This window comes from Bubalus kerabau, chromosome 5 (genome assembly GCF_029407905.1).
Source record: "Bubalus kerabau isolate K-KA32 ecotype Philippines breed swamp buffalo chromosome 5, PCC_UOA_SB_1v2, whole genome shotgun sequence".
Taxonomy (NCBI): Eukaryota; Metazoa; Chordata; class Mammalia; order Artiodactyla; family Bovidae; genus Bubalus; species Bubalus kerabau.
The window spans coordinates 35708550-35730958 of record NC_073628.1 but is presented as its reverse complement, the minus strand read 5'-3'; the positions used below and the strand labels follow the sequence as shown (position 1 = coordinate 35730958).

General features: G+C 48.2%; 1 long non-coding RNA gene across 4 annotated transcripts in view; it reads left to right on the top strand.

Annotated features, from left to right (window-relative positions):
• The window catches only part of LOC129652636 (uncharacterized), a 343372-nt gene that overhangs the window by 119315 nt on the left and 201648 nt on the right, over positions 1-22409 (top strand). For 3 of the 4 annotated variants that reach the window (XR_008714632.1, XR_008714634.1, XR_008714631.1), the window contains exon 1: positions 15571-15760. The exons of the other annotated variant lie outside the window; for it this stretch is intronic. This is a non-coding gene — a long non-coding RNA (uncharacterized LOC129652636). Of the gene's footprint in view, positions 1-15570; positions 15761-22409 lie in introns of those variants that run through there. 4 annotated transcript variants of the gene reach the window in all.

Sequence of the window (22409 nt, the reverse complement as noted above, 5' to 3'; positions counted from 1 at the left end):
GGGTTGTTCAGAAAGTGGAGAGGAAGCCACAAGGGTTTGGCACAAGGTAGCCCCACAGTCTCTGCAGGACCAGAGCAGAAGTTCCATTGAGAGGGCCAGACAGGGGGTGCGCAGAGGGCTGCAGGCCCTGCCTTGGAAGTTCACTGGCATAGCAGGAGATACATCGTGAAGACTAATGGAGTTTATGGAGGCTAAATCACAACCCCTCCACCCCCTACCCATCCCCCACCACACACCCATGCATACCACCATTGTTTGATCATGCCACCTCTGATTTTGAAAGAGAAAGGCAATCTCTGAGACACATTCATCCAGTGATGGATAAATTGAAGGGGGAAGAAAGGAAGACCCAGGATGGAGCCTCTGGGGAACCTGTGCAGTCGTGGAGACCTGTTCAAAGGCAGGGGATTTACTGGGAAAGGGAGAAAAGGAGAAGAATGAGACAAAAATGGATGAAAATCATCAGGAGACCAGGGCTTGGGGCCCGGGAGGAAGCAGAGGTCACAGGGATCTTCTCCATCTGTTCAGCTGGCTTTGTGTGGCTATAGAGGTGCAAATCATTTTCAGATGCTTCATTTTATGAGCTCTTCACTCTGGCCCTGAGGGAGTCAGAGGAAATGATATTATGTCCATTTTATAGATGAGGAAAGTGATATTGTCAGTGGTTAAGTGGCTTTCTCAAGAAAGTTACTAGGAGACAGAGAAGTTGAATTTGTTTGTTCCATCTCTGGTTATTCTTGGCCTCCCCTCATGGCAGAAGGTGACTGACACTCAGAATTTTTCTTTGCAAACTGGGATGTGTTCACTCCTTTTGCAGATGTGGTAATAATGGCAGCAGCAGCTCCAACCCCCACACCCGCCTCCATCCATACACATTATTACTAAGGCTGCTACTGCCGCAGCCATAACTAAGTGCCTGTGATGTGCCAGGCATCAGGCTTGACATCTGTTTGCATTGATTCTCAAACAACCCTGGAGATAAGGATTGCTCTTCTCGCCTTACACATGAGGTGACCTGGGTGGAAAGGAAGAGAGACTTAGCTTGAGTTTGAGGGGAACTGTTTGACTTACGTCAAAACGGTGTGTCTCAGACTCTACCTGAATCAACAAATGGCATTCCTTTTCATTATGCTTAATGATCGTTGCTCTTGGGAAGAGGATAAAAGGTTCCCTGGGGGGGTTACAGCTGCTTGCATAATGGAATAAGCCAGAATGGACTTCAGGGTTTTCTTTAGGATTGTCTTTTCTTGGCATCTCCTAAGACATCCAGGTTGAAACAAATTGTCCAGAAAGTCAGGACACTTTCTAGGGACAATCTCTTTTCTGTCAACTACCTGGAGTTATGTTGTTATTTTTTTTTCTGGGAAAGGAACCAAGAGCCTGCGTTTCGGTAGTTCCCAGGTGATGCTGACCTGCTGGTTTGTGAACCACATTTTGAGTAGTAAGGGGTTTCTCCCTAAAATCCTTTGAGGTCAGTAAGTCCATTTGGAAGTCCTAAATACACCCATTAAAATATTTGTGTGTGCTGTGGTCCTAATATCTGGCTACATGATTGAAGTTCTTGATAAACTCTAATAACAGATGCAATTCAAACAACCATGTGCAAGAAACATCCCAACAAAATGCGCTCACTGTTGTGTTAGTTTTATTCTTTTCTAGATGAGGAAATTCAAGCATAGAGAGGCAAGTTCACCTAAGCTCGTATAGCAAAGAAGTGGTGAGACTGGAATTTGAAGTCTAATCTTCCTTACTCTGAAATGTGCTTTTTCTACACATGAATATAACCTTACTCAGTACTTGAGAGATGAAGGCTCTTGATGCACTAGGCCATTATTTCTCTGCTTTATTGTAGAGATACAGTGGAGAAATGTGTCTTTCAAATTGTTGGGACCCTTGTTGATGCTAATTCTTATCATCAAAAATCAAATAACAATAAGTGGAAATTTAATGACACTAATAACATGAAAAATTAAGAGGATAAGCATGTAAATCAGGATTTAAGCAAAGCATAACATTTGTAATCATGCCATGTAAATACAGGAGCAGGAAAACCCAGGAACAATGGGTATCCATTGAGAAAAAAGCCCGTGGCATTAGAGAAGAATGAAACAGAAAAAAACACCAGCGTTGCTTGGCTTCGCTCCCTCCCCTTTGGGTTCAGAAAATAGAATTGAGACAACACCAAAGGGGGTGGATAAAGAGTTTGAACAATGAATACACATTACCAGCATCAGCTGGGGATCTTGTTAACATTAACCTGATACATTGCAAGTGAGCTGCAGTTAGAACAGTAATTACAGTAAATAGAATCCATTTGGAATCCTCAAGCAAATATGAGCTGGGAAGAAAGATGGGCTGAAAAAAAATCCATTACCCTTTGGAAGTTATGGAGGCTTTGGATGGCAGCAGTTTCTGCTGTGAATTGCATCTGACTAAGACGTGGCAACTTGAATGAATCTTTCTCAGCTCTCAAGTGCGTTTAGATGGTAAATAAAATGAATTATCCAACCATTCCAGCCAAATGCAGTTTCCCGAAATATTTGTCTTAGTAATTTAGGAAGAAAATTTAGGTAGAATTGGAAAGGTGGCCTGTCTACTCTGCTTCCTGCTTTGGGCTGATAGTGTTTCATAGGAAAAATGAAATGGGATTCTTCTGGAAAGGTCAGGATCAAGGAGGGGTGGGAGAAGGTAGAGAAAGATTCTGAGCCTTTCAAAGTGGTCTGCATTCTTTTTTTATTATTTTTAATTAAAGGATTCATCTTCTATTTCTTGTTTTAGTAATTTTATTCATGTATTTATTGGGCTGTGCTGGGTCTTTGTTGCTGTGTGGGCATTTCTCCAGTTTCGGGGAGCAGGATTGCACTCAAGCTGTGATGTGCGAGCTTCTTGTTGTGGTGACTTCTTTTGTTGGGGAGCACAGGCCCCAAAGGGACGAGCTTCAGTTGTTGCAGCACGTGGTCTCAGGAATTGTGCCTCGCAGGTTCTAGAGCCCACAGGCTCAGTAGTTGTGTACACGGGCTCAGTGGCGCACAAGCTCTTTCGCCCCACAGCATGTGGGATCCTCCCGGACCAGGGATCTAATCCATGTCTTCTGCATTGGCAGGCGGATTCCTATCCAAAGAGCCACCAGGGAAACGCAGGCTGCGCTCTCGAGTGTTGGTCAAAGAGGAGTTTCATTTTCAAATACTCCAGTGCCAGTCCACTATGGTCTGACACCAGCCCCTTCTGTGGGCGTCTGACTGCAATCCTCCCATGCCATCTGTTCTTGAAAGCTCTGTACTTGCAGCCAGCTCGGCCATATGAGACATCTCATGGGTTCCTGTCCTTTTCATGCCCCGGCTTGACCCTCAGCCCCTCCCCTTCTTCCCAGGCACTGACCTGTGTACCCAGGTCAGACTCTCTTCCCTGGTTTCCTGACCTCACTTCCCCCAACTTTGGGAAAGAGTCAGCTCTTCCTTGATCTCAGGTTCATGGAGGCCTCATGCTCTGAGTGGCCCCCCATTACCACCCCCATGAGTAAGTAAGACTTCAGACGTGCTGAGTCTAGAGACTGGGAGTCATCGGCAACGTAACTGAGTTTTCACATGTTCATTCATTCAAGTCGTTTATTAGGTGCCTCCTCTGCCCCAGGTCTGGAACTGTCTGAAACATATTTCTCTCTGTGGGGTCTGGGATGCCCCACTGACAGGAGGCTGGCTTAGAATAGGAAGAAGGTACTGGTAATCGGAAGGGATAAGCACTGAAATGGCATCTCTGTGAATGCAGCTGGGCATTGTAGGGGATGCCCTAGACCTCATATGTGGTCTCAGTGCCATCCGAGAGGGGCGCGAAGGACCTGGGCCCCAGTGGGTCCAGGCACGGGCCTGGAGAAGCAGTCCTGCTTCTCTCTCAGCCTTGCACCCGAAGGACCCCAGGTGGCTGACCTTAGACATCTTCCTGTTACTTGAGTGCCAGGACGAGAGCTAATTAGCACTGGTAACAAGCTCATTAGTTTTCCAAAGAGCACAGAGAAGGGAGAATTGAAGTGCGAATGGGAAAAAAGAATTCTCTGGTCTCCATCCAATATTTTTTTTCTTTCAGATTTAGCTATACTATCTCATGAAACCACATACACATTAGGATGGAGTCCCTTAAAAAGGTGAATCACGGCCATTTTTATGACGCATAAACTGAATTCTAAACAGCCTAGTCTATGTTTTATATAGGTTAACATGTTACATTTAAAAAATATTTTTATTTATTTGGCTACGCCAGATCTTAGTTGCAGCACACAGGATCTTTGTTACATCATGTGGAAACTTTCGTTGTTGTGCACAGACTCTAGCTGTACTGCATGGGCTCCGGAGTGTGTGGGCTCAGTAGTTCCAGTGCATGAGCTTTGTTGCTCCGTGGCATGTGGGATCTTAGCTGCCTGACCGGCGATGGAACCCAAGTCCCTTGCATTGTAAAGCAGATGGATTCTTAACCCCTGGACCACCAGGGAAGTTCCAACATGCTACATTTTTAATGCTTACAATAACCCTATGAAGGAGGAAATACTGTGATTCCCATTTTACAAGTAGGAAACTGGGACCATGAGCATTAGAGGCCCTGGAGTCAGCAGATGTGGGGGTGAGACAGCCCTCACCTTTCCCTTCTGTGAAACCATCAGATGAGTCACCCGACCTGCCTGGGCCCATGTGTTCTCATCTGTAGAACAGGATTATCTCAAGTATCTGTGTCATAAGGTAGAATAAGGATAAATTAACTGCATGAGAAGTACCTTATGCAACACTGGCCACAGAGCAAGGGCTGAGTGCATGCTATCTCTTTCTTTCTCCAGGGCCAGTAGGAAAAAGCTCTTCATTTCTATCCCCTTGTCCCCAGGCCACTCCTGCTAGGGGTCAGCCACAGAGACACTGAATGATGCTCCGAGTGAGCTGGGAGTGCTGAGGCATCCAGAGCCCCCATCTCCCCAGCAAGGGGGGTGCCCCTGGGCAGGGCCACCAAACCATTGTCCTGGCCACAGGAAATGGGGCAGTTGGAACCTTCTCCTCAAACAACTGACACCCACTACCTCTCCCAAACCCCCCAAAGACCCCAGTTCAGACCAAGGACAGGAAGTGAAGTAGTGTGTTCAGGCAAAGCTGCAGGCTTGAGGGGGAAACAGGGAAAGGACACATTTAAACATCACTGGACACAAGTGCTGAAGGTAATTCGCAGAATCGGAGCCCGGGAGACCCCATGCTGGCATCCAGTCCCTGGACCCAGGCCCGAGGAGCAGAGCTTCTGAGCCTTGCGGGTGCGGTGGTGGCACATGGGGAGCTTTGACTGATGCCGTGATGCCCGGGTCACTGCCCCCTCCCGGTCCCTTTTTGGGGAAAGGTGAGAAGCTTGCGGCATCAGGAATGTGTGTGAGGGAAGGAAGGAGGGGTGGGCAGACCTCTGAGGCCGTGACCCTGGATGCAAACGTGGGTGGTGGGGCGGCAGCTGGTGGAGTCCTCTCTGCGATGTGACGTCCCGCCCTGGGGACTCTGGCATTCCACTCTGGCCTGTCTAGCCAGCCTCAAGAGTATCAAGTTCCAGCCAAGCAGCGTGTGTGTCTGGGCCATCAAGAGCTGGTATCCCTGGGGCTGTCGCATTTGTCTCCATCTCCCTGCCCTTCCTGCGCCACCCCCAACCCCCTAACAGAACTGACACCCAGACTCCCCCTGACCCCACCTCCCCTGGCTCCCGAGCAGCAGAACAGAGGATCAGCTCCGGTGATGGAGAACCAGACCCGGGGCCCCTTTATTGGAAGCCATTTTCCTTCCCAATATCTTCTGGAGAGATGGAGCGGCAAAGCGAAATTCCCCCAGAAATAATTTTTCAATTTCTTATAATAGGACATAAAAGTCGGCCCAGGGAAATTGATTCCATTCGGAGCTCCCTTTGTAGGACACTTCATCTTCCATTGCGGCCTCTGTATTTCAGCAATTTCTAAAGCCCGAGGAAGTCTCGTTTAATGTTTTTTTGCCACCCTGGCAGAAGGCTTTTGTAGCTCAGCTGAATGGCTCTGCTGATCTGTCACTTCCTCAGACACAGGGCTAGGGTAGGGACGGGGGTGGGGCACCTCGACTCCCACACCCAACCCCAGGGGCTGGCTGACCGGGTCCCCCCTCACATCCACGCTTGCCCCCAACGTGGAGACCTGTTCTCCTTTGTGCTTCCTTCCCCGTCCCTCATCTCCCCTCCTCCCCTCCTGCCTTTTCACCTCCTTTCTTCTTTTCTTGACATCCTTCCACTAATGTGCCTTTCACAGGCTTGTGAGAAAGATCTCACATTTAGGTGTTCAGGAGACCCCAGGGAGAGAGGGATATGCAGGGTGGAAGGAGCCAGTGTCAGCCCTCAGCTCTGCACAGGAGACCCTGAGCTTGACACCGGGAGAAGAGGGCACAGGGCTGCTCCAGACTGCTCTAGGATGATGCTTTTCAAAGGAATCGCACATTTTAGTTTACGAGGAGTTTTCTGAACCAGTTACCTATCAATTTTGATCTCCATGGCAATGCTTTGATGGAGACAGAGCAGATAACGCAGGCTGGCCTGGAAATGAGGAGATAGAGGGTCTCTAAATAAATGTTCGTGGTTTATCCTGTGTTACGCAATTCAAATCAAGTGCCCCCTGAGCCTGTGCACTTTTCTTTCCTGGGATCATGAAATGGACTGCAAGGAAGATCCATCCAACCAAGCCTCTCCCACTTGGCCTCCTGCCTCTCTCCTGACCCTGGAGTTAGAGTCTGGGGAAAACCAAGTTACCAAAGGTCTCCCTAGCCACTCTGAGTCTCAACTTTGTTACTGCATCCTGTTTGAGATTTGGGAAGGGGTTGCAGGCCAGCCTCCATCATCTCCCACTTTAAGGTGCAGCCTGGGGTCCTGTGGCCCTAAAGTGGACTGACTCTACCACCAGAATAAATCTGACTTCCGAGGTAGCTTTGACTCGACAGCCCATTTGAATGCTCCGAGCAGGCAGATGTTACACTCAGCTGGCTGGCCTTAGACTCCTAGAGTTGAGGAAACAGGCTCAGCTAAAGCTAATAGCCTGAGGCTCAGCTGAGATGAGAACCCAGGTACCTCTACCAGACCTCAGAACTATTGGTTTCAGGATGTCAAGCGACTGGCCCAAGTCATCCAGCAAGTCTGGAAACCATGTCCCTAGACCCCATTCCAGAATATTTGTTCATTCCATATTCCACTTGCAATAGTTTAGGGTTCTTGTGTGAAACCCTGAGGCCTAGAGCCAGGACCAAGTGGAAAGAAGTTACAGGGAGTTTTAAGTCAACTTTCCACCAGCCAGAGTGGCCCTGAGGTAGAAGGGACAGCTTTTATGGTTTGCTCCCTGACATAGCAATTCAGGCAGGGCCACAGGTCACCTGTTGGAGAGGCTATGGTGGGAATTCCTGCATCTGATGTCTGGCTGGCTGTCACAGGCCAGCCTGTTCCAAGGATGCAATGGTCCTCTGTGCCTCTTACTCCCAGAGCTGACCAGGAGCTGAACCCAAGCTTACAGCAGCTGCTTTTCACAAACAATTCCCAAGGGAGTAGTAGGAAGGGAATTTTTTTCCTCTAGAAGAATGAAATTCCCAAGGAAGCAGCACTTATTGCCGTCTGTGGGTGAGGATGCACAAAACTCATCATGGCTGGAAAATCCTGGGACTGATATTGATTCAGTTCTTCGTTCAGCAAACAATCTTAAGCATCTCTTCGGCAGTCAGCCTTCCTGTAGGCTGTGGGGAGCCAGCGGTAAACAAGAGAACACCGTCCCCACCCTCTCGGCACTCACATCTAGTGGAAGAGGCAGCCGAGAAACGTCCTCAAGGTACCTGCCTGTCTAGAGCTGTCTCTTCTTTCCTCTGAGACTCAGAGAACAGTCTTACGGCTCCTTGCAGACTGAAAAGCGCTGAAGTATAGCAGAAAGGCTGCAGAACTGTGTTCTGAGGACTGACACCCTGATCTAGCGGTGAGAAGCCAGGCAGCATCCATTCTCTGTGTCTCAGGGTTTTAGTGTGTAAAGAGAGAACAGAAGTACCCGCTTAGTCCTTTCCTGCTCAGCGTCTTTGATGACAAGGAACAGAGACCCACCCACACCAACTCAGGGAAAGGGAGAGGGTGGCTGGTGATACTAGCAAGATCTTTCCAGGAGTCCAAAGGCAAGAAGCATAATGCAGCAGGACCTCATGGAAACCCCAAATCGGAAGCTGCTAACAGCTAAGGCATCCATGTGGTCTCTCTTGGTGGCCCTTTTCCTCTCTGCATTTCTACTCTGTTTTCCTCTCTGTTCATCTGTTTCTTTTGCGTTTTTTGTTGTTGTTGTTGTTGTTTTAGATCACAGTCCCACAAAGCTTTGCAGAGACCCATCCCCACCACCCTGGCCTTCTCCATGACCTGACAACTCATAGTAACTCCTTTGGATTTTTCTCCCCTCTGCTAGCTAGCTACCCAGTCTCTGTTCCTCAAATCCAGGTCCCAATCCTTAAAGGAGGAATTGAAGTGAGACAAGCAGCAGGTTACTGAACAAGCCAATAGTTGGACCGTGCATGGAATAGGTACCTACCTCTGGTCCAATCAGCTGTGAGAGACCTGGTCATGTGATTTCAAAAACATGGGTGGTACAGGTCACAGAGCATAAAACGTGGTGACTGTAGATGGGACAGCTTCTCTTAGAAGGTCGTGGTGGTATGTGTAGTCCATAAAACATCTGGTACTCAGCTACTCCTCTCAGGCTGCTCTGACCAATTAAATGACGTATTGAATGAATATTCTTTGCAGTGACCTTTAGCGAATTGTTGATTTCCCTGGTGGCTCAGACGGTAAAGCGTCTGTCTACAATGCGGGAGACCCGGGTTTGATCCCTGGGTTGGGAAGATCCCCTGGAGAAGGAAATGGCAATCCACTCCAGGACTCTTGCCTGGAAAATCCCATGGACAGAGGAGCCTGGTAGGCTACAGCCCATGGGTCGCAAAGAGTCGGACACGACTGAGCAACTTCACTTCACTTCCACTTTAGTGAATTGTAAGATGCTGTGCAGGTGTGAAGTGTGAGAATCACCATAGGTTACCGACTGAACTTGAACTTTGCCAAAGCTGGCTTGGCTGGCTTCAGCCAGTTGCTTTAATTGGGAAGCTATTAGCTTGGTAACCTTCTTGTTCCTTAAGCTATTGCATTTCATTTCCCTGGGGCCTGGCACGAGTGCGCCTCAAATGTGGATTTCTCAAAGTGGCTCCATGCTGTGCCCCTGCGTGGGGCTAGGGCTCAGCCTTGGAAATTACAGTTTGTCTCATCCTGCTGGGCACGATTGAGTAAGCGCTGTCGTGCGTACTGGCGGATCCCAGCAGCTGGGGGCCTCCCGGGCAGCTGGCCAGCAGAGTGACAGGCAACTCCAGGCCACTTCTGCCTTCTTCCAGTGGTTCTGTCTTCCAGAGGACAGATGGATGGAGAGCACTCAGATATGCTGCATCCCGACAGGACCTGGATCTTCACACCTTAACTTACTGCATCTTCCTAGCAATATTGTCAAGGGAACATTATAATCCCCATTTTACAGACGGAAGCAGTGATGCTTAGGAAGATTAAGTAATTTGCTCAGAATGGTGGAAACCAAGTGGGAACCCATTCCTGGCTCTCTGGGCCCCTCAGAGCATTGCAGTAATAGCTTACAAGCATTCAGCCAGCCGATTCTTTCTGAACACATACTGTGTGCTAAGTATTCATAGTGTTATGCCTTTTAAAGCTCTTTTCCCACTTATCCTCTAATACCCAGAAAAATGAGTTACAGGATGACTTTTGTTATCCCTATTTAACATCAGAAGCTAGAGGCCCAGAGGAGGCTCAAGGCAACATATCTAGTTAGTGGCAAAGCTGGGTCTGCAACCCAACCCCATGAATACATGTGCGAGCCTCGATGGACCAAACTGTGCTTTCCTCCCATGCCTCAAGACACTCTTCCATATACAGGAGAAGAAAAATATCTAAATATAAAGTATTGCACTCGTTTGTTTCCTATTTCATTTAGATTTAATTGATATCATTGCATATATGATAGTCAGACTTGGGCTGAAGTCCTGGCCTGCTGATAACTTGTAGTGTGATCACTCTGAGCATCTGGTTTTCATCTATAAACAAGTGATAATCCTCATGACAGCACCTAGCAGACGGCTCTGGGCTTTGGACAGGGAGTCAGCAAAGAGGGCTTCTTAGAGAAAGTGCTTCCTAAGATGGCCTCCTGAAAGGAAGCTGTCTGTTAAGACTTCATCCTGTAATGGGCTAGTCATTCCTACTTGCACTTTGAAAGCCTCAGGAAACCAGTCTCAATCTTGCAGGTTGAATGAGTCACCCCAGCCCCTAGGCGTCTGTACCTGAGTGTCGTGAGAGGGAGCAGCAGGGCCCTAGGACCCCTCCTTCTCCCTGGAAGTTCTTCTTTTCCATCCTGTGTCTCCTCCAGGCTCCTCCCAGGCTAAGATGCACAAGGGGTCTCCGTGAAGGACTAGGGCAGAATTAAGTGCAATCCCTTTGTGGGCTCGGTGCTTACAGAGTCACTGCCATTCTTCAAGAAGTGCTCCTCAGACTCCTCTGAGAAGCACTCGCAGGTCTTTAATTTTAACCTGACTTCAAATTTTGCCTTTACACCTAGACTGGAGAAAGAGCTAGGCTGGAGATGCAACTGAGCTGGTGGTTGGTTTAGGGAGGGGAAGAAGATGCAGCCGTTTCTTAGTTTGTTTCTTCTTCGTAATGCTAATCAACTTTGCCTTGTAGCAAACTAGCTGTTTCCTAGCAACGCCAAGTGAGGTAGCAGGATGGCATCTATTTTGAATCTTCCTGATGTGACCCGTTGACTCCCTTTGAGAGTGGAAGCCATGGTCTTGAGACCCTGTTGCTTTGTCAAGAGGAGGGGCTGTCCTCAATCGTGGCAGGGGGATCCTTGGCAGGGTTCTGTAGCTGGGCCAGGCCGAACCACATCCCCATCATGAATATGGACTCCTTTACTTTCTCGTTCATTCTGGGACTTACATATCCCATCACACAGTGACTGTGGTCCACTGTTCGAGGCACTCTGCCAGACCCTGGTGATTCTAGGGGAAGAAAAACCATGCCTGGTTCCTATCCTTGGGGAGAGGCAGGCTTGTAACAGGTTCTGAGATGCATGCTATCACGGCAAGAACAGAATCAAACCTGGAGTTTACAGAAATATTTTTCAGAGGAGTTGTGAGTTGAACTAGGCTTTGAAATACGAATAAAACTATTGTAGGTATTGAAAGAGGAATAAGGTATTTGTTGAAAGTCAAGTGAAAGTCGCTCAGTTGTGTCTGACTCTTTGTGACTCCATGGATGATACAGTCTATGGGATTCTCCAGGCCAGAATACTGGAGTGGGTAGTCTCTCCCTTCTCCAGTGAATCTTCCCAACCCAGGAATTGAACTGGGGTCTCCTGCATTGCAGGCAGATTCTTTACCAACCGAGCTACCAGGGAAGCCCAATGCGGTACCTTAAAGGGATAAAAGAAGCAGTGGGAAATTGATGATATCACCAGTGAATCAAAAAGTCTTTCCCTTGGGACTTTAATGGATGCTATTCAAATATGAGGTTCTGTCACCAAATAAGAAATTCAGGCTTAGAGTTAAATAGATCTTGTTAATGACAGGACTTCACAGCCATGCACAGCTCACTTATGTTTATTTTGATTTTTCAAAAATCATATGTGTATGCATGCTCAGTCGCTTCAGTCATATCTGACTCTTTGCAACCCCATGGACTGTGGCCTGCCAAGCTCCTCTGTCCAAGGGATTCTCCAGGCAAGAATACTGGAGTGGGTTGCCATGCCCTCCTCCAGGGGATCTTCCCGACCCCAGGATCAAACCCATGTCTCTTAGGGGAGGCAAGTTCTTTACCGCTAGCACTACCATGAAATTGTAGCATTTCCTTGACTTAATGATTTTGCAGGACACTGAGAGCATTTTTTAAGAGTGGGTTCCTTGGAATCTATCTTGGAAAATGCTAAGTTATCTTGTTGGGCTGTTTCCTGGGGATGGTTGAAGAGAGGCAAGGCCAACCCCTAAGAGGTCTCTGATGGCATAGAGTGAGGATGGGTGATGAGTAGCCAGGGAAGGATTTTTTCAACTGGGTCTGTATTATAAAGCACTCAGGGCACAGAGGGAAAATGGGCCAGGAAGGGAAGCCCAGAGGCTGGGATTCCAGGTTGGAGGCTGTGTGATAGTTACTTTTTGGTGTCTGTCCCTGTGGGCATGTAGGCATCCCCTGACATCTAGTTTAGGTAAAGGAATTCAGCCCTAATCCAAGACAATAACCTTCAGAGAGATCGTTGAGGACCTCCAAATGAGCCCACATTGAGGTCTAACTGAGTCTTGCTGGGCTGCATGTGACACTGTAAGGCATTCCCTTGTTGTGTGTGTGTGTGTATGTGTGTGTGTGCACAGGCTGTCCTGTGCATGCTTAGTCACTCAGTCATGTCCAACTCTTTGTGACCCCATGGACTGTTGTGCCAGGCTTCTCTGTCCATGGGATTCTCCAGGCAAGAATACCCGAGTGGGTTGCCATTCCCTTCTCCAGGGGATCTTCCTGATCCAGGGATCGAACCAGGGTCTTCTACACTGCAGGCAAATTCTTTGCCATCTGCGCCACCAGCGAAGCCCCCTGTGTTTAGCAGCAGCTCTTTAGTTGGAAGGTGACTGGCATCTGCTCGTTGGATCTGGTGGTATTTCGTTAGGGCTGTCACTCTGTTTAGTTTCTGCCACAAGCCCAGTTAGGTAGTCAATGGTGTCTGCTGTGCTCAATGTTGATGTGCTCAGGAACTATAGCTGACTTAGACAGATTATTCTTTGTGCTAAGAAAGGCAGAAAGAATCATGAGGATATTGCATCAAAGACAATAGTCCAAAGCAATCGTTCTGTTCAAAGGAGAGGAAATTTAATAGGTGTGAACGTGAAACCCACTGGGAAAACAAGCCCTGGAGTTAGACAGCCATGGGCTCATATCCCAGCTCCATGACTTACTGGCTGGATAATCACAGGCAAGTCACTTAACCTCTCTGAGCTTCACTTTTCTTGATGGAAAATGAAAATAGTCATATGAATTTTAAAATGTTTGTAAGATGTTTTGCACGTAAAATTGGCTCAATAGATGTCAGGGATGCTTCCATTTTTCTTGGGTCTTTAAATTCAATATCCAAAAACCCAGACATGGTTTAGTAGCAGCAGCTGTGAAAACAATTTTCACGGTTTTCGTTGAAAAGTTGCTTGTGGGAAGGCCGCCAGAAAAGCTGATATGAGCATGGGCTCCATCAAGAAAAGGAGAGAACACAAGTCAGAGAGGGGATACTCCCAGCCACGGGCTTGTTCAGGTTCTGTCCAAGGATCACCTTCCATTTCAGGCAATAATTGTAACAGGAATGTTGACACTTGTCGGTACTAACAAGTCAGGGAAGGAAAAGAGCCCAGAAACTTGACTATATAAAGAGCAGATGAAAAAGTACAGGTGTCTTAGCCTGAAAAAGATGACGATGGCAAGTGGTATGGTGAAGGCTTCTGTATCTAGAGCCCGTGCATGAAACACAGTAAGTTCTCAAAAAATATTTGTTGGATGGATGGATGAGTGGAAAGGTAGCCATGGAATCAGGCAGATCTCCTTTTGAATCCCCTTGGCATCATAAGCCAACTGTGACCTTGGGCATGGTATTTGGCCTCCCTTTACCTTTCTTGTACTTGGCAACAGAGAAGCCTACAGTGCTGTGCTCTTCTGAGGATTCAGTGAAAACGTGTGTTAGGTTTTAAACACTGAGCTTATTGCCCTGGAAATGTTTAGTGACAATTCCTCTTTATTCACTGCTGTCTACTTGGTACAACCTGCTGTGTGAATGAGGAATTGGGCATACACCTCCAGCGTTCCAGAGTGGATGGACAGGTGGAAGTTCAGATGACTTCCTCGAGATTAGAACCCCTTAAAAATGATTCGAGGTGCTATCACAGGAGTGCGCTCCCTGGCTCTGAAGAAGGTGTGTAAATTACTACCCTAAGGCCACTCGGGGTTCCAGCTGGGTTCTGGTGGACCTACATAATGTCAGCCTATTCTTTTCTTAGAGATTTCACATGAACGTTCAGGCTGTTCACCTTTTTTGAAAAAAGAGGATATGGGCACCAGGCCCTCATTTCCATCTGATCACCTAGAGAGGAGACATGGCACGCTTCAATAGTTTGCCACACTCCATACCACTTCAGGTTGTCTCTTGAAACCCAGACCAGACCTTTCTGGTCTTGAAAGACATTTGACTTGTGCCCTCAGCCTGCGATGCTGAATGCTGGACTTAGCTTCGAAATTCAGCCTCTCAGCTGGGAATAAACCACTCCAGCACTGCAGCTGCCGAAGAGGCAGCCTGGAGTGGTGGCAGAGGATGTGGCTTCCGCCGTTGGGCTGCCTGGGGTCACATCCCAGCTCTGCTACTTTCCTGCTGCGCTGATCCTGATGAGTCACTTAACCTCTCTGATCTCAGTTTCTTCATCTCTACAATAGGCAAAATGATCAAACCCACTTTACAGGTTGTGTGAGGATCAGACGTATGCCTGGCTCTCAGTAAGCAAACCACATCTATTGTGAAAGCAAAGCATTCCATTATAATATGAATCATCCTTTTCTGATGCTGACTGGGTGTTTGCTGTGGGGCCCCTGAACACCAAATCTGACAAATTTCTCAACAACAGAGAGTTCAGAACAAGTGTCCTCTCCACATGAGTAGCAGAGGCTACGGTCATTGCATGGCAAAGCAGGGATTCTGCCTGAAGCCCCCTCTGCCTCCAGTTGAGCAGCAGAGGCTGGCTGGGTACCCACTGTGAGGTTCCTCAGCCCCCATGAGACTCCCTTTCCCAGTAGTTGCAGGAAGTGCTGTGATTTACCAAGACCATTAGGCTCTGTTTGACATCCCACAATTTGTAGCCTTCCCAGGGTGTGAGGGAACTAATATGTCACTCCCATTTGTATAACACTTCCAAGTGAGTGGATGAGACTTTTCCCCCTTCTGCTCAGTTTGTTTACATTGTGAGCAGCAGACCTTGGGGAGGAAGGGGATGCCTCATTACATGATCTGTACCCCAGCTCTCCTCCTGACCCACCCTGTGAGCCTGCTCCAACATCACCACAGCCCCTGGAGATGAGGATTCCGCTGTGTCCCCATTTTACAGATGAGAAAGTGGAGGTGCAAGGAGCTTACCTGAACTCTACTTGCTCATAGTCCTTAAGTAGCAAGAGCAGAGTCAGTACTCATGACTCTGACCCCAAGGCCTGGGCTTGTAAATGTCTATTAGGTAAAAAAAAAAAAAAAAAAAAAAAATGTTGGCCATGCAAAAGGGTAAAAATATCCACTTATCAGGCAGGGACAGGACATGCCATCTCCACTAGGGGAACACCCTCACCATTGTGCTAAGCACAATTAGGGCTTTTTCCAGCCCAGCTGCCATGCCTCCATCCCTACACTTTGCCTCACGTGGAATCATTCATCCTAAACAGATGAGCAAATGCTCTTCCATCTGGGTGGGCCTCTTCTTTCCCTCCTTCCTGGTTGGGAGAGGAAATGCCCTGATTCTCACCTCTTGCCTGGGTTTCATTCATGTAGTTTCCCTGTAAGATTTGACAAAGCCAGGATAGCTAATGTGTCCCATGACTCTGTGTGGTCTCTGCTGTCCCTGGTGAGAGAGAAGACATTGATCAGCCCTTGGCTGGGGTGGCCCCAGCAGCTGAGAAGGTCAGTCTGACTGCCTGGGACTGCTTGAATTGGGTTCTGCCACTTATAAGCTGAATGGGTTTGGACTCGTGGCTTAATGGCTCTGAGCTTCATTTTTCCGTCTGTCACATGGGGTAGGAACAGGTCACAGGCCGCAATGTGGATCATGTTGTAACGCCTATGGGTTCCGTTGCTCTTGACTCTGCTGGCTCTTGTATCAGTTCCCGTTTGATTCTCATGGTGGCCCTTGGGGAGTGTTAGTATCACCATTCCATTTTGCAGATCAGGAGGTCAAGGTCACACCTTCTTGGGTTTGTCCTTCATATGTTCCATCTGTGCATGAGGCTGAAGTCGAGGCCTGCAGTCAACTCTCAAGGATCCCCAGAGCCTGGTGGGTGCCCTCATTCCCCCAAAGCCTCCTGCCTTTCAGGAACTTGGGAGGCCAGGGAACGGACAGAAGCTGGAGGTTCCAGAAGTGGCTGCTCCATCTTTCCCATCTCTGGAGTTCAAATACTAGAAGTCACCTCTCATCCCTCCATTTCCCTTAGCCCACGGTCAGGCTGTTAGCAAGCCCTTCAGGCCTCCTGGAAGCCCAGGGTGTGCTGGCCGGCTCCCCCGGCTCGCAAGAGAGAACTCCGCGTGGCTTTTTCCAGCTCTGCCTTCCTTGATGTCACGCTGACATCAGCCATAGTGGAAGTATTTACACCACGGAAATCGGCAAAGCGGGCTTTGTTCCCCTGAGAGCCGTGTATTAAACATTTACCAGCATGCCATTATTCGAATCTCCCCACTTTCCTTTATTTCCATTTCTGCCATTTTAGCCCAAACCACTCTCACCTCTTACTCAGCAGACTTTACATGCCCGCCCCCACCCCGTTTGCCCTTCTATACCCACTCCTACAGGGCCGTTGGAGAGACCTTTAAAAATGTAAGTCAGCTGCTGACACTCTCTTCTGTAAAACCTTCCTGTGGCTTCCCAGAACACTCAGAATAAAAACCAAATGTCTCGCTGAGGCCCACTGAGCCTACTCTGCCTGTCCTGCCAACTTCTGATCTCATCTCCTCATCTCCCCTACTAACCTGGCCTCCAGCACTGGCCTTACTGTTACTGGAAAAAGCCAGCACCTTCCTGCCTCAAGGCTTTGCCCTTCTCCTGCTGTTAGGAGCACTCTGCCCCCAGGTCTTTGCATGGCTGCTTCTTCTAGTTTTCCAGGTCATCACTCAAGTCCCACCTCCTCTGAGAAGGCTTCCTTGACCACCCCTCCCTCCCCAGGATAGACAAGTCCACCTGTCTGCCTCCTGCTCCTCCTGCCCCATGTCAGTTTCTGTGGTAGCTTCCTGGGTCTTCTGTTTCCTACGTAATTCACCCTCTCTCCATTGAAACAAAAGCTTCATTTTGTCTGTGACAGAGGCTGGGGTATCAGAGGTGCTTAGCAAACATTTGATGAATGAAGGGATGCGTCTCACGTTCCTAAGAGAAGATGTTCTGGAGATGGTTTCTCCCAGCACTGCTGAGCAGCCCACTCAGGGTACTGTGGTGGAAGTTCTGGCAGTGTGTAGGGATGGGTCTGAAAGAGAAAACGGGAGGAAGAGACATTGAAAAGGAAGTTTTTCAAGCCATCTCCCCACGTTTACAGTCCCTCTGGGTGACAGGGGCTTGATCAGGCTGTGGGCACTAATCATTAAGGCACTGGCTGAAGCATTCATTCCTAAATTATGTGCCTGGGAAGCATTTTCCATCCTAGTCCATGGGCAGAGCCTGAAAACCTTTAGGTTTCAGGCACTGTCCTACTTTAATGACCTTTAAAAGACAGTGGTGGACTTGCCTCTTTGGAGACCCACATCAGCTTTTGAGGTACCTGGATGCAGATCACTGGACTTGGATTCCTTCCCCAAGCTGTGTGTTACCACCACTGCTCCTTCTGTTGGTTTCTTAGGTAGATCTGGTTTTGTGCATATGTCACAGGGCTTGGAGACGGGGGTGGGGTGGAGTCAAAATAAGTCTTATTTCAAATTTAAACTATGCTCTCCCTGGATTTATGTTTGGACAAGATGCACAAATTCACCAAGACTCAGTTTTCTCAGCTGTAAAATGGGAATAATAATAGGACTAGATACAGTTTTCCTTCACTGACTGTGAACTTTCAATTGAGATTGACTTAAACTCAATGGGCTAATCAATACAAAAGTATTTTCTACAAAATGTTTGTTGTGCCAGTGACTATATATGAATTGATAAATTGCAAAATGCTCCTTTCCAAGATACTTTTGCTACTGCCCCTAAACTTTCATTTACTGCACAGGAGTGAAATGAAAGGTAATTGACCTGTAGACCTTCCTCATTGATTCAAATTAAACTTCACTCTCATCCAGTGGTGGAACCCTTGGCCTCTATCTCAATCATAGTGTTTTATTTCTGTAGAAATACTGTATCCATTAAAATTATCTATTTCTGTGGCACTTGAAATTGTCAACATGGTCTTTCTGCCTCACCTTCTGGCTGACTTATATAACCTCACTTCACTAAGGCTGGCGGGAAAATAACTGAGGGCTTGTGAAGATTAATGATCTGTTTTAAGTATTAAGACCTGCGTATAGTTCAGTTCAGATCAACCCCTATCTTTTATTGAGCATCTGCTGAAGCCAGAGAGCATTAAAGGGAAAAAAGAAAACTAAGATGGGGGCCCTGCCCTTAAGGAGTTTGAGATCCAGTTTTTCTTTTCTTTTAGTTTATTATATTGCTTCGTATTTCCTCCACAGTTAATAGGTATTTTTCAAAGCTTACCATATACCTAGCACTGGATTGTGGAGACAGAGAGACATGAGACCCAAACCCTTCCCAAAAGAAGGTGTCTGCTGGTTAAGGAGATAGTAATGGATGTGAAAAAGCTCCAGGGAATGGAGGAAAAGAGACACAGTTGAGTGGGAACTGTATATGGGACACCAAGTTTCATGGCTTTCGGTCAGTGTTGGGATTCTGATGGGAGAAGGATGCCTTATAAATGCCACGCCTGGGGAATACTTGTTGCTGGAGACTTTGACCTGAATCTGACAGTAGGTGGCACAGGAAGAGGGGATGAGAAACATACAGGAAAGTGACAGTCTGTCATTTAGTCCAGTAAGTACAGTATGTTTAGTACAGTAATTTTGATGCTTTTGAACTGTGGTGTTGGAGAAGACTCTGGAGAGTCCCTTGGACAGAAAGGAGATCAAACCAGTCGATCCTAGAGGAGATCAGTCCTGAATGTTCATTGGAAGGACTGATGCTGAAGCTGAAACTCCAATACTTTGGCCACCTGATGCAAAAAACTGACACATTAGAAAAGACCCTGATGCTGGGAAAGATTGAAGGCAGGAGAAGGGGACGACAGAGGATGAGATGGTTGGATGGCATCACCGACTCGATGGACATGAGTTTGAGCAAGCTCCAGGAGTTGGTGATGGACAGGAAGGCTCGGCGTGCTGCAGTCCATGGGGTCACAAAGAGTCAGACACGACTGAGTGACTGAACTGAAGTGAGCAATAAGTGCTGTGGAAGACAAATGAGGCAAGAGCTATTGGACTTTGGATGAGGGGGTTTACTTTGGACTGAGGAGTCCAGACCAGCTTGGTAGAAAAGGAAGCCTTTGGGGAAGGCTGTCAGGACTGGATAGATACCTGATGGGCAAGGATATGAAGGGAGGGGCTTCAGGCAGCCTTGACTCTAAGCAAGGCACCATGTGGGCAAGGTAATCTGGTTAATCTTGGTGGCCCATGGGCTGGGTTATGTATAAGGAGAGTGCAAAGGAGACCCAGCCAGGGTGGCGTGGGGGTAGTGGGGGGAGGGGGGCTTAGTCATAAAGACCTTGAATGTCTGTCTAGGAACTTACGGTGATTTCTCTAGGCAATGGGGAGCCCAAGATGTGTTCTGAGCCAGCTTCTACTTCAGAGAGGTGGGATTAAAAAAAAAAAAAAAAGCTTACCGATTACACTATATTAAGCAGGCTCTTCCCCCACAATATGTTCCTGGGATGAGGCGCCCATTTCCTCTCCAAGGGTGGTGGTTAATAATAGGCGCACGACCCAGAGCAGGAACAGGAGAAGCACGCGGAGAGGCAGGCAGGCACACATTTAACAAGGTCACAGAGCGGTTTTGTTTCTTAATTTTCACAGCCCCCTGCCCCCCTACCAAACCTTGTGCAAAAATCTCCTGATGGAGCTGGTATCGCATGATCCCTTGAGGACGGCAGGAGCTGCAGGAGGTGGCACTGTAACCTCTGCTGGGGGTTGGGAGCCATGTGGGTCCATCCTCGTAGGCACGGGAGTCAGTTCCTGGGCCTCCACATCCCTGACCCAGGGAAAGGCAACACAGCGACCTGTGCTCACTGAGTGCCCTCCGTGGACGGGGCAGCGTGGCTTCACTTCATACTTAGTCATCTTGAAAGGTGGGCATTTGACAGCGGACACTGCCGTCCAGAGGCGGCGTGTCCGTGTTCACGCTCACACAGCTGGTCACTGAATGGCTGGGCAGTGGAGTCAGAATTCCACTGACCAGGGGTTCTGTTTGGATTGGAGTGTGAGCCAACCAAATGCAGAACAGAGGGAATTGTCACGGTCTTTCTGTTCTACTGTGAGTCCCAAATCCAACTTACTTCTCTGATTTCCTCGACAATAAAATGCATGTGGCCGTTCCTCCTTCATAATATCTGTGACAAGGTTAAAGGGGCTCATCGGGCCTCCATTAGGTGTCCACAGATGTGAGCTGCTCCTGGGGCATCACTGAAGGACAGGAGCCTGGGATCTCCACCCCTGGCACGGACAGCCCCCTCACTTCTCAGGACGGGCTAGGGCCGGCCTAAACCAGCTCTTCCCTGTAATGCCCTCTCCCTGCTTCTCCCCGCATCACATGCTAAATCGGACACATCGCAATGACTTCTTCAGACAGGTAGATGGGGCAGGTATGTCGTCGCCAATCAGCCTCCTCCTCCCCCAGAAAACCCATCACTGGCCTTGTTTGCTCTTTCTAGGACTTTTCCCAAGAACAGATGGGGACAACCCATAAATAATCCCATCAGAGTAAGCTCTCATTACCAAACTGCTGACTCGTGGAACCTGTGCTCTATGGAAGTTGCATCAGCCTGGATTGAGGGTGGTTATGAGACAGCATCTACTGTGCCTGTCCTTACAGTCCCCAGTTAATCTTAATCCTTTGTGAGTTGTGGGCACCTCGGAGAATCCAGCCCAAGCCATGGAGCCTTCCTTCAAAACAGTGCTCCCCTCAAGATGCACCAAATGTGACGGTTTCATTAGGTATAGATACAGGCCAGGGACTTATCTGGTTGACAAGGCCCTTTTATGAAGATTCTCAGAGAAATTTCAGTTTTTCTCAATGTTAAGAATAAACATGTTTCTCCAAAGAAGTGGGCTTGTTTTTAATCTCTTAAATACGGAATTGTGTGAACAATACTGTTTCATTTTCTTTATAGACTGCTAGGGAGCACAGGGCCAAATCTTCAGTCTGCCTGTTAAGAAAATTCACCTCATTCCTGGCTTGATTTTGGTTACCTGCCTTACTTTTCCTTGTTTCATTGCTCACCTAATACCAGTGTATGCCAAACTGCTGTTTGCTGTGTTTTGGTGTTTTTTTTTTGGATTTATCTGTCATATCATTTTTAACTGTCTGAAGACTGTTATTTTTCGGCAACAAGGCAGGGTGAAAGAGACAAATAATTAAGCACAATGTCAGGTTCCACAGTCTAGGAATGTCTAAGGTGTTGAGACCTCAGGGTGGGAGCCCCTGACTTCATCTCAGGGGATGCTGCTGCTGCTGCTGCTAAGTCGCTTCAGTCGTGTCTGACTCTGTGTGACCCCATAGACGGAAGCCCACCAGGCTCCCCCGTCCCTGGGTTTCTCCAGGCAAGAACACTGGAGTGGGTTGCCATTTCCTTCTCCAATGCGTGAAAGTGAAAAGTGAAAGTGAAGTCGCTCAGTTGTGTCCGACTCTTCGCGACCCCATGGACTGCAGCCTACCAGGTTCCTCCATCCATCGGATTTTTCCAGGCAAGAGGATGGAGTGGGGTGCCATTGCTTTCTCTGATCTCAGGGGATGGGAGTAAGTCATTTGCAGGTCCCAGTGCAAATCAAAAATGCAGAGCCCCTTGTTCAAACAGTGTTAAGAATTTGAAGCCAGCACCAGCAGAGCATTAAGCCAAGTGTGGAGCTCTTCTAAGTATGAGCCATGTGCTGCTGCCCACATTACACACCCGTGAATCCAGCCCTGGTTAGGAAGGAGGCTTCCCAAGTCAGGTGACGTTTGAACAAGCTGGAGGGAAGGGTAGGGCTTTGCAGGCAGAGCATGGTTGGGGGTTGGGGGAGGGCCTTCCTGACAGAGGGAACAGCTGGTGCTAAGACAGGGGGATGTGGGAGTTGAGTCGTGAGAGGGGATGTAGCAGGAGGTGATGCAGGGGAGGTGAAAGTAGGTGAGACCATCCAGACTATGTAAATTACCGAGAGCTATGCCTGCTACCTATAATTTATACCAGCCCTAATCCCACATCACCCAGGACATCCTCAGCTGCCCTTTGCCCATCCCTGCCATGCAGCTTGATATTCCCACAATGCACTGGGGCAGCTAACTGGTCACTGTTACTCTGAAATCCCTACACAGGCCATGAGCTCCATAGCTGCTATG